This window comes from Limulus polyphemus, unplaced genomic scaffold (genome assembly GCF_000517525.1).
Source record: "Limulus polyphemus unplaced genomic scaffold, Limulus_polyphemus-2.1.2 Scaffold595, whole genome shotgun sequence".
Classification (NCBI taxonomy): Eukaryota; Metazoa; Arthropoda; class Merostomata; order Xiphosura; family Limulidae; genus Limulus; species Limulus polyphemus.
In genome coordinates, this window is record NW_013666205.1 from 452,017 (window position 1) to 463,841 (window position 11,825).

An 11,825-nucleotide genomic window follows, 5' to 3' on the forward strand; every position below is an offset into this window, starting at 1 on the left:
TACTTCTTATCCCTAGTGGCCCGTTTGTCGTAACGTGTTTTTCTTGCTTTTCTGTTTCATAACGTTTATTTGTTGAATTTCGCAGAAAGCTACACGAGGGGTATCTGCGCTAGCCGTCCCTAATTTTGAAGTGCTAGACCAGAGGGAAGGCAGGTAGTCAACAACACTCACCGCCAACTTTTGTAGTACTCTTGTCAGACCAAAACGTGGGATTAAACCGTCATCTTTGTAATGCACACACACACCCAAAGTACGGCGTGCCTGTTTTTGTTTTGGCGGTAATGAAACGCGAACCAAGGAACCTCAGATCTATACCTTGGCACGCTGTGTTCCTAACACTAGTTACAGATGATGTAATATTAGATGTGGGATGTTGTGAACATATCTGTTCTAATTTTGTAGCTCTTTTTTGCTATTTCTTTCGCTTATAATTGCTCAGCGGTAAGTCTGCGGGCTCACACCGCTAAAAACCGGGTTTCGGGGCACAGTACAGATAGCCCATTGTGTTGCTTCGTGCTTTACATCAAACAACCATCTTATGTACGATTCTGTATTTTTTGCCAAGATTATGACGTGGTTCAGATATCGTATTATATATATAGACGTAATTCTGTACCTACTATGTCTAATCTTCTTGTTACTGGTTGCAAGATTAAAATACACTTCAAGGTGATCATTAACCAATTTTCTTTCCTCCATTCTTTTTTTCCTGTTTTCTTTAGACTCCCTGCCCTCGTAATTATATCGAAACTATCACTAAATTGGAAGCCATCCCACACGATCAAATAAAATCAAAATGTTAATTTTAAATTTTAAACCTAAATCTAAATCACTACCATGAAGACTGGGCTGGACCTCTCCACTAAGAATCATATATTTTAAATTAGCTGACCAAGCATAACTAACCTTTTTTTTTAGCGGTATTGATTATGTAATCTAATTTTATAAACTCACTAATAGCGCTTTCAAACTCAAACTAAAAATTTGTTGTTAATTGTATGTTTTAGTGCAAAATTACACAATAAGCTATCTGCACTCTGTCCACCAAGGAGAAATGAACCCTGGATTTTAACATGACGCACTGGAGACCAGAAATTAAGAAAAGCTCAACAATAAATCTCTTATTTACTAACTCAACGCGCATGTGCAATAGAGCAATATAGATAGTAAATAGTTCAGTGGTTTAACCATTTAGTCCATGTTGAATAAACGTTTTGCAATATATTTTATAGCTAAAGGTATCTTAAGCCCCCCCCCCACTGGCACAGCGGTATGTCTGCGGACTTACAACGCTAGAATCCGGGTTTCGATACCCGTGGTGGGCAGAGCACAGCTAGTCCATTGTATAGCTTTGTGCTTAATTTACAAACAAACAAACAAGGTATTTTAAATATGAAAATTTGATTGTATTTGAATACAAGAACAAAAGTTGTTTCACTTAAAGTAATCTCGTAACCAGAAGGCTTTCGGAAGTTATATATATTCGTTCGTCAGTTTGAGGTTGAACTGCTGGGAATCACACCTGAAGAAGACTCTGCGTTCTGAAAGCAACCCCTCTGTTTTTTTTTTCTTGTTTTTTTTTGTTTGTTTTGTTGTTGTTGTTTTGTAAATAGTACGGAATGATACTGCAGAAGCTAAGCCTAGTAGCGTAGGCATAAATCTATACAGAAAGCATGCTGTTTTTTGAGGAAAAACAAAATGAGTGGATAAGTCATATTAGAGAGTCTGGAGGTACGCCTCCCTTAGAAAATGTTTGTAACTGTCGTTAAAAATGGTGTATTTTGATGGTATTTTCATGAGTTTGTTTTCAAATATGCTTTATGCGATATATGGGTGCAATTTAAGGATTGGAATCGCACTTCCTTCCCCCATGCTTACGGGAGGTGAAATTTTAGTATAGCGAGTGCCATTAGTTTTACTTAACTTTTTGTACTGATCAGCTTGCTTTGATCAGAAGATCCCCCCGGTGAGACATCGGTAAGTTTACGGCCTTATAACGCTAAAATCCGGGGTTCGATTCCCCGCTGTGGACACAGCATATAGCCAAATGTGGCTTTGGTTTTTTAAAAGTAAACAAAAATAACTGATCGGAATTTAACGATATTTCTTTGTACTTGAAAGCTCTGAACTGAGCTGCTATATGATAGTTAACAATATCTTGTGGTATACCTTAACTAATGACATTTTGCAAAACTCCTTATCTGGGGGAGCTTGGCATATCATTAATAACATGTGTGTGTGTGTGTGTGTGTGTGATATTATATCACAGTGAAACTAAATACAATTTAAATTGTGTAATTCTTTAATTGCCCGTCTCCCGGTGTCTCAGCGGCAAGTTTGAGGGCTATTATTCGAAGTTTGATCCCTCCGATGACCATAGCGCATTGTGCATCTTTACGTTTAACAAACTTTACTGGCCCACAGACTTCCAATAGGACAATCTGGTTAAATCTTGTTTTTGTAGTCCGTACAGTTGAAATGTTTTTTGCAATATTATGGCACTCATTTATTGCTGTTTTAACTATTTTTTGTTTCTGGAGCTTAAATTGTTGACTCCATCTATTTAATAGATGGTAATATTTTAAGTTAAGCTAAAGATAAAGACCTATATCAACTAACTGTTTAAGAAAACCTACTAGGATCAAGAGAAGATGTACTCTGCTTTTAAACCTGAAAATATACATGAAAAAGACAAAATATATAATTCTTTAAAATGCTCAAAAATGTTAACATATAGGAAATTGTATACTCGTTCTCCAAAAGAAACCCATATATGAACATTTGTAAATAAGTTATTCTTCATGACTCAGAATTATCCATATTATAAATAGTTAAGTGGGGTAATTTTAATTAAAAACTTTAGCAAATTTGAATTTTTTTCTGGCTTCATATGTTGTGTAAGAAGAGTGGTTAAAAACCATACTACACCAATTCAATCTTTGCCCGGGTGCTCATAGACCTATTTAAGTTAAAATACGTTTGAAATATTCATATAAGATCCTACTCTTTTTTTCTATAAATATAAATGTTGGAGGTATCCCACACACTACAAAATTTAATATTCAAAAACAGCTAAAATGGGATAGAAAAAAAAATGCATTATTTATTTAAAAACAACGTTTCGCCACTGTTAACGTGGCATTATCAGGTATTCAGCACAGTTGTACACGACACTTAAGTACACCCGGTTGGTGACGTCAACCACATAACCTTTTTCAGTTATAACTAAAAATGTGATACTATCCAGAGACCTCTAGGGTTTCAGATACAACAGTCCTTAATTTGAGCTCTTTATGAGAAGAAAGGCAGCCAGTTCGCAACATCTGCCGCCGTAGGGGCTTTTTTTCCGACTGGTAACCTAATAATGATATTGACTGTTACTTTTATAACGCACTCACAACTGAAAGTCTGGCATTACGCCGCGAATTTTGAACCTTCTAACATCCAGCCTGGCACGCTCCACCACGGGTATCGAAACCTGGTTTCTAGCATTGTAAGTCCGAAGACATACCGTTGTGCCACTGGGGAATGTATTATTCATGATTCCAGTTTAAATAAATAAATATACATTTAAAATCTAAAAGGAAGCCACGTTTGAAATACCAGTCGTTCTAATGTCGAGTGCCAAAGCCTAATACGTAATTTCAGCCGAGGATTTTTACTTTTTTTTTCTGTTAGTTTATTTACTTTCATTTACATTTTTTTTAATTTCAAAAATATTAATTGAGATGTAACTCTTACTTGATTTTATCTAATTTTACACCCTCGATCTCATTCACATGATTCAGGTGCTTTTCAAGAGATAGAAATTTTAATTTGTCAGGTCTGTCGTTACAGTTGCCTCCTTCAGTTTTATATGAATGTAGCAGTTCACCTCTGAAACATTGGTGACGCCCTTTCAACACGGGTCATTCTTATTCTCTTCCCCAAAAAGGAATTTAAAAAAATTCTTAACCGACAATAACACAGACCATGCTTAAGTACTGTTACATATAACCATTATCACACTCTTGAAGCAGTATCTTTACAACATGCGGGTATTACAGCATCAGACTATCTGGTCGCTTAGCGACCGCAAAGAGAAAGCTAGACCCAAACTAGTTCACCTCAGTGACGTAGATGCAGCCTTGGTAAACAGGTTCAGGATTCTACCAGGCGAGGTAAGTTACAGCTCTGTACAAGTAATAATAGTAAAGTAGTTTCTTCTCCTGTGAGGCCCCGCAGTACCTGACATATACACTCATGGGAGTGTTGGTTAGGGAAAAGAATTTGTTCTTGGAGGTAGTGTACTAAATAAGACTTTGTCTGTCTGTACTACTTCTCTTTCAAAGAACAGTTTAAGTGTACAAAATACCGCGCAGGTTTTTTACTGAGAATCAAAGACATTGGCAAAAATGGTATGTGGTAATAATGTAAGTGGGAAGAGTTTATTACCTAAAATCAAAAACATACAATTTGCTGCTTCTTTGTTTTTTCTCGAAAGAAACAGTCACTTTCACACGCACACTGCCTTTCTTATTGGAACTGTTTTTACCGGTGCCATTATCAATGAGCCATTACTACCGAAGCTATTTTTTTTCTGTGGATTTTGATGAAAATATTTTTGACAGCTAGGACACACAACTGATAATGCTATACATTTTAATCAGTAGAGACTTTAGTTATTTTGTATATTAGTTTATGACACTAAGAACGTGTTTCAGTTGTTCATACATGATAGGTGTTAGCCTACAATATTAACGGACATAACAACAGGTAAGCAGTTCTTTTCACTGTAAAATGTCGTCGCTAGCGTAATGGTAATTAATAGATCGTAGGATTTAGTGACTAGTCAACAGTGTCATAAAGTTCAACTTGGATCCATTAAATCGGCTAAATCACAAGTAACCAAAACATTATCGTTATACACCACGTCGAAAGACCGTGCGATCATAGTCGTGAACTTCGAAAAGTTCTTCCTTCTGACGACAAGTTAACAAAATGTCTGGTACTTTTTTGAAAACTCCTGTCTTATTTAATGTTTCCGTGGCGTCCTTAAGTATTGTCTAGATGTTCCATATATTATTTTTACACCCATGAGAGTTAATTTGCTTTGTTGGCTTAGCATATAGATTTAGGACTAACCTGAATCTCTTAAGCTGACCAAACCTAGTGAAATGTTATTAGGATTGCGGCCTAAATTATCGATAAGAGCAAGGATACTGAATTGATCATTGTATGGAGTAGCCCCCAGTGGCACAGCGGTATGTCTGCGGACTTACAACGCTAGAAACCGGGTTTCGATACCCGTGGTGGGCAGAGCACAGATAGCCCATTCTGTAGCTTTGTGCTTAATTACAAACAGCAAGCCCCCAGTGGCACAGCGGTATGTCTGCGGACTTACAACGCTAGAAACCGGGTTTCGATACCCGTGGTGGGCAGAGCACAGATAGCCCATTCTGTAGCTTTGTGCATAGACTTAAACAATCAAACATCATTTTATGCTTCTGTTTTATGGCATTGCGTACTCCTTGTTAAACTATTATATTAAATTGGCCGCACTGTTTACTAAGTTTATTGGTAGTTTTAACTGAGATTGGATTTAAGCACTTGATGATGTTGAGGTTTTATTTAAGATTACTTAAACCACAGTGAGTTTTGATGTTTTAACTAAGACTGAACATAAATTAGAAGTATAAGTATTTAATATTAATCTTAGTTCTCGATGTCTTTTAGGCTTCGTTTTGCGATCTCATGAGTTCATAATCTTGGTTAGAATGTCACGTATAAATACCTATGTGAAAAAGCTTCAAACGAATGTTATCACCTGAATTTTACATGAAGAATGTCTTTGGTCACTCGTTCTTAAAATTTTCAGAACTAAATATTTACAGGGATGAAAAATGTTAACCTTTTTTTGTTGTTGTTGTTGGTGCACTTATATATCGTTTTATTTTTACACGTTTCCATCTAGGTACCCCAGTGTCTCAGCAGTAAGTCTGAGGGCTTGTGGCGCTAAAAATAAGTTTCGATACCCGTGTTGGGCACAGCAGAGATAGCTCATTATCTAGCTCTGTGCTTAGCATCAAACAAAAAAAACGGAAATTTCCTTCATTCTTCTTGTATTTACCATAAAATAATTCAGAGATTTATTTTTGTGAAGATAAAGAAAAAAAAAAGATATTTATCGAACATATACCTTCTCATATTCCGTTATAAAAAAAAGGCCCCCCAGTGGCACAGCGGTATGTATGTGGACTTACAACTATACCCGTGGTGGGTAGAGCACAGATAGTCATTTGTGTAGCTTTGTGCTTAATTTCAAACAATCGTAATAAAATGTATGTAATCAACATTTTCGATAAAATTTCTAACAACTTATCGATATAATATAGAAAAAAATATGTTAACGATAAAACTATTTTTATGTTTAGATTATAAATCGTAACAACTTTTTTGTTTTATTGTGTTTCGAAAGGATATCCGCGCAAAGCTACACATTACACATGGAACTCTGCACTAGCTGTCACTAATTTGAAAATAATAAAGTGATAGCTGATAGTAAGCTGTACCTACTACGAATTCTTTGTGTATTCTAATCGAAAAGTGGGATTTGAAGATCATCCTTTAACGCATCCACAGCTCAGAACCACTAACAGGCACGCGTGTAGAAGTTTAAATTGTTAAGAAGCGCGTTATTAGAATGCGTTGGGTAAGGGGAGGAGGGGGTGGGGTATTTCTTTAGTTCATCTATTAGAGCATTCACCTGGTGGGCGAAAGGTCTCGGGTTGAAATCCGAAGAAAGGAAATGTATACATAGCGGAAAAAGTTACCACATTACTGCCCAACGTGTGGCCATCTCATAACTCTGAAGTTAGGCCCGAATTTGTTTGTTTTGAATTTCGCGCAAAGCTACACGAGGGCTATCTGCGCTAGCCGTCCCTAATTTAGCAGTGAAAGACTAGAGGGAAAGCAGCGAGTCATCAACACCCACCGCCAACTCTTGGGCTACTCTTTTACCAACGAATAGTGGGATTGGCCGTAACATTATAACGCCCCCACGGCTAAAAGGGCGAGCATGTTTGGTGGGATGGGGAATTCGAACCCGGGACCATTAGATTGCGAGCCAAGCGTCCTAACCACCTGGCCATGCCGGACCAGTATGGGCTTTGTTTGTTAAATGGGATTTCAGAATGTGGTACTTTGAATTGTTAAAAAGGTGCCTTAATAGCCAGCAGTAGGGGCCTAACCCTTTAGCTTAGATTGTAGAGCAGTCTCTTGGTGGGCCCTCAGTGACACATCTGTTAGACTCATTGACGTAGTGACCTATAGGCACGGTAGAGCAAATGCTCTAGGGCGCAGATCTTGGGGGGTTGCCAAATGTCATTGTACAGTAGGCTACGGTAGAGATATCTTTATTTTAATGAGGATGTATGTATGGAAAGGGGCGCAAATTGAGGTTTTTGCCCCAGGGCGCCAAGTGCCCTCACTACGCCACTGGTTAGACTGCGGACTTATAACGCTAAAAACTTGGTTTTGATACCCGTAGTGGGCACAGCACAAATAGCACATTGTGTAGCTTTACGCTTAACAGTCGTGGGGGCGCTATAATGTGACGGTCAATCGCACTATTCGGTGATAAAAGAGTAACCCAAGAATTGGCGGTGGGTGGCGATGACTAGCTAGTCTTACACTGCTAAATTAGGGACGGCTAGCGCAGATATCCCTCGTGTAGCTTTCATTATTTTGCTCAAGAATACAATTTCCAAAAAAAAAAGAAAAAGATACGTAAGCTGAAAAAATCATTGTTTAGACAAACATTCCCTGTTTGTTTGTTTTTGTTTTTTCAGAATTGTTCTCCCTACTTCAAACTCGGGATTGTAAATCACTCAGTAATTATTTGCCCCCCAATGGCACAGCGGCATGCCTGCGGACTTACAACGCTATAAACCGGGTTTAAATACCTGTGGTGGGCTTGATACAAAGATAGCTCATTGTGTAGCTTTGTGCATAACTTCAAACAAACAAACAGTAATTATTAGATAAAGATATCTCTGAATAAAATTCGCAAATGATACTGTCCGCGAAACATTATCGAGTAATATTTGCCCTATATTGACAAATTTTAAATTGCAAAGCAGCAAAATTTAAGTGACCGTTTGATTACGGCAGAATTATCTAGCGTTTTCTTTCACAGTACGTCACGAGATAAACTATTGGACAAAGACGAACAAAGCGAGTACTTCCTGCACTCTGTTGTTTTGCGTGTACCCATGGCAACCATAGAACATTGTTATGTAACAACTAGGAGAACAATATCCTGATGATATTCCTATGAGATAAATATAGCTGTGAGTGAAGTGCTACAGTGGTAGGGTATAGAAGTGGTAAACTATCGTAGCGACCTCTGTTATTACTTATACGTACACAAAAATTATAACTAGGAAATAAACAGTTGTTTCGACCTAGATGTTGTTATTCAAAGCTTTAATATAAATGTGCTCTGTTCAGATGTTACGTTCTGTTAACGTACTTAGTGATTTTAATAATCAGTACTCTGTTGGTTTTATTTTGGAATGTGTGGATCCTATGAGAAACTTAACTTTTAACACGCTTTTGTATGCCAGTGGATTGATCAATAGGTGGTTGAAAGGTGCACTCTTTTCCACACCAAAAATAGTCAGTTTCATGAAGAACAAGCTGTATCTGTTTGTGGGTATGACTAAAGTGTTTCGGTCTGACTCACATCAGGCAGAAAGTGGGACATAAGGACAGGAGTTGCAGATGTAGAAAGTAGGCTAGATTGTAGGAACAATGCAAATGGATAGAAAATGTTTAGGGTGGGAAAGTCAGGTGTGGTTTTCGAAAGGTAGTGTGGAAGAACGTAGAAACATTGTTGCAGATGAAGTAAGGGAGATCGAAGAAGGAAGAAGGGTAGCACAGACAGTAACTCAGGCTCAGCAAGGTAGATGAACGTGTGAGGAAAATGTCGCAGATCGCCATTTGAAGTGGGGAGACATCTGGCAGATTGAGTCATCTAGACTTAGCTTCTTGCTCAGGTCCAATTAACTTAGCTAGGTGGAAAGTGAGCGAAGTTGAGAAGTGTCGAGAGTGTTCTTCTAGGGGGGAAATTGGAACACATTCATGCAAGTTGTGGGCAGGGAGTTGGTAGGTACAGTCAGGTATTGAAGGTTCTAGAGTGGTACGCTGTTTTGACGAAGGAATATGTAATTGAATATGGAATATGAAAGCAACGAGTTGATAAGAGAAGGAACCATTCTGAGGAAGAGAAAGGCTATCAATTTACGAAGGGGGGGTTTACACCCAGTGTTAAATTGGAGGTACGCACTGATCGTACATCACAATTAGTGTTTCCTCCTGAGATTGTGTTAACTGAACAACGACCTAATATGGTGATATGGAGCCTAGAAGTTAATAGTAGAGTTTACTGTACCATGGGAGGAAAATGTCACCTGGGCCCACGAGAGAAAGTTGCTTAGCTTTGAAGAGCTTGATGGGGAGTGTTGTGCTAAAGGCTGAAGTTGTGAGATATTTGCAGTGGAAGTAGGATGTCGAAGGTTTGTAGGCCACTGTAAACTAGATTTCTTGAGGGGAGTCGAAATTGGGGCAATGCCTGCAAGACGCATTGAAAAGGGTGGATCTGGCTGCTAAGAAGACCTCTGCATGGATTCGGAAACAGCAAAATAAGGGCTGGTGGTACCCGATGCTCAGTGGTAGGGTTCATTTGCTGATGGGGTCGGGTTTGGGTGCTTTACTGGAATAGACCCCTAAACAGCGACACCCACGGTTTCCAACTGATGACCTGAGTGATCATTGAGAAATGGTTAAGGCTACTGTATGTTCTGTCTAACTTTTTGTTGTACGTGATTATTCGGGTTGTATTATAAACGGTCTTTTCCAGGCAGTCATGTTCTGTCTAACTTTTTGTTGTACGTGATTATTCGGGTTGTATAATAAACGGTCTTTTCCAGGTAGTCATGTTCTGTCTAACTTTTTGTTGTACGTGATTATTCGGGTTGTATAATAAACGGTCTTTTCCAGGTAGTCAGTTTACAGCAGATATTTGCATAGTAAACTGCTTCTAGTCTCACAGATTGTTGTAACCAGTCTCCCGATGGGATAGCGGTACGTCTACGGACTTACAGTGCTAAAATTTGGGGTTCGATTCCCCACGGTGCACACAGCAGATAGCCTAATGTGGCCTTGCTTTAAAACACACACGCACTCTAATTTTTTGCCCCCCCCCCACTAGTTCAGCGGTAAGTAAATGGTTTGTTTATTTTCTCACAAAACAAACTACATTTAGTTGTTGTTGTTGTTGTTTTTTTAATATCACTATTTAAAGTATTTAAAGTCTTAAATAAATAATTACATCTTTGAGAACTCTTAAATCTTCAAATAAAGCATATAACTTCCGACAAGGTCTTTTCAAAAACGTTTACTTGTACACCAAAATATGGCACTCGACTCAGAAACTATTGTTCACGAGTTCGAATCCCGTGATCAAACATGCTCGCCCTTTCAGCCATGGGAACGTTACAATGTGATGGCCAATCCCATTTTCTTTGTTAAAAGTGTAGTTCAAGAGTTGGCGGTGGGTAGTTTTGACTAGCTCTAGTCCATCACTTCTAAATGAAGGCCGGTTAGTGCAGATAGCCGTATAACTTTGCGCGAAATTCAACAAACAAATGTATACCAAAAAACTTCTGTTATTTTTATTTTTACAAACAATTACGTACACTGCGATTTGAAACTGACATTATTATGAACAACGATTGCCAAGTTTCATTGTGTTTGAGTCGTAAGCTATTCAAACTTTACATGCAAGTTGTCCCTGTTAGTTTGTCACTCAGTTTTCGCTTGAAAGGAGAGTTCTTTCATTGAAATCGTTAATTAATTCTACCTGTTATTTAATGTGAGTTGGCTAAGTATATTTAACATAATTTAATTTACTTCCTGCCTTGCTCTTTATACATTTGTGTTTCTATTCGTTCCACTCGTGGTGTGGGTGGTTCTTCTGAAATTCTGGTAATCATTCCAACTAATTAGTTACACATACACGTTTTTTTTTCTTTGTTTGTTTTGTTTTTTCCAGAGTCAAATTCAAAACGTTGTTTGCCCCGAAATAATGCTGGTTACTTTAATTCGTTTGATTCGTTTCCCTCGAGTTCGAATCCGTTTGCTGTTTTTCATTTTTTCAAAAAAATCCACTCTTTGATCCTGAGTTAGCGTAACTTTACTCGAAAGCGTAGCCTCATTATTATATACAGTGTGTTGAAAAGTGAAGGAATCCACAGAACTTCGACATAACGACTTATAAACTATCGATACTCTAACCGTGCTGTTACACATCACAGCAAACGAACTGACACACCGTGGTGATCGCAGTTCAACCAATCACAGCGGACATGAATCATCATTCCAGGTAACTATGACACTGAATAAGTTTTGGTTTTCATCGTAAAGAGTTACAGGAATACTGTGTCGAAAAGCTATCGAAAAAAATCACAGCAAGTCTTAGGTGCGGGAAACTTGCTTCTTTCATGTTGCAATCCAATAGTTTAAATAAATAGTTTAATTTTACTTTGAAAACTTAACTTGCATATTTATACTAGCGTAAAATCCCGTCATTTTCGACGGGAAGACGTTGGAAACCAAAACTATTCCGTATAAAACTGGCAATATACAAAAGAAACGAATTAAAGAAATATAAAATTTTCTTTCCCTAGAACATGCTACATATTACTTCTGAATCCACTACATATAACTGAGCAAACATACTACATATTACTCCTGAATCCACTACATATAACTGAGCAAACATG

At 37.9% G+C, this 11,825-nt stretch overlaps 1 protein-coding gene across 1 annotated transcript in view; it reads left to right on the plus strand.

Moving 5' to 3' along the window:
• Positions 1–4,128: 4,128 nt before the first annotated feature.
• The window catches only part of LOC106459341, a 30,338-nt gene continuing 22,641 nt past the window's right edge, over positions 4,129–11,825 (plus strand). Inside the window, exon 1 of the mRNA XM_013918960.2 lies at positions 4,129–4,160. The gene's annotated coding sequence lies outside the window, so the exon portion shown is untranslated. The remainder of the gene's footprint in view (positions 4,161–11,825) is intronic.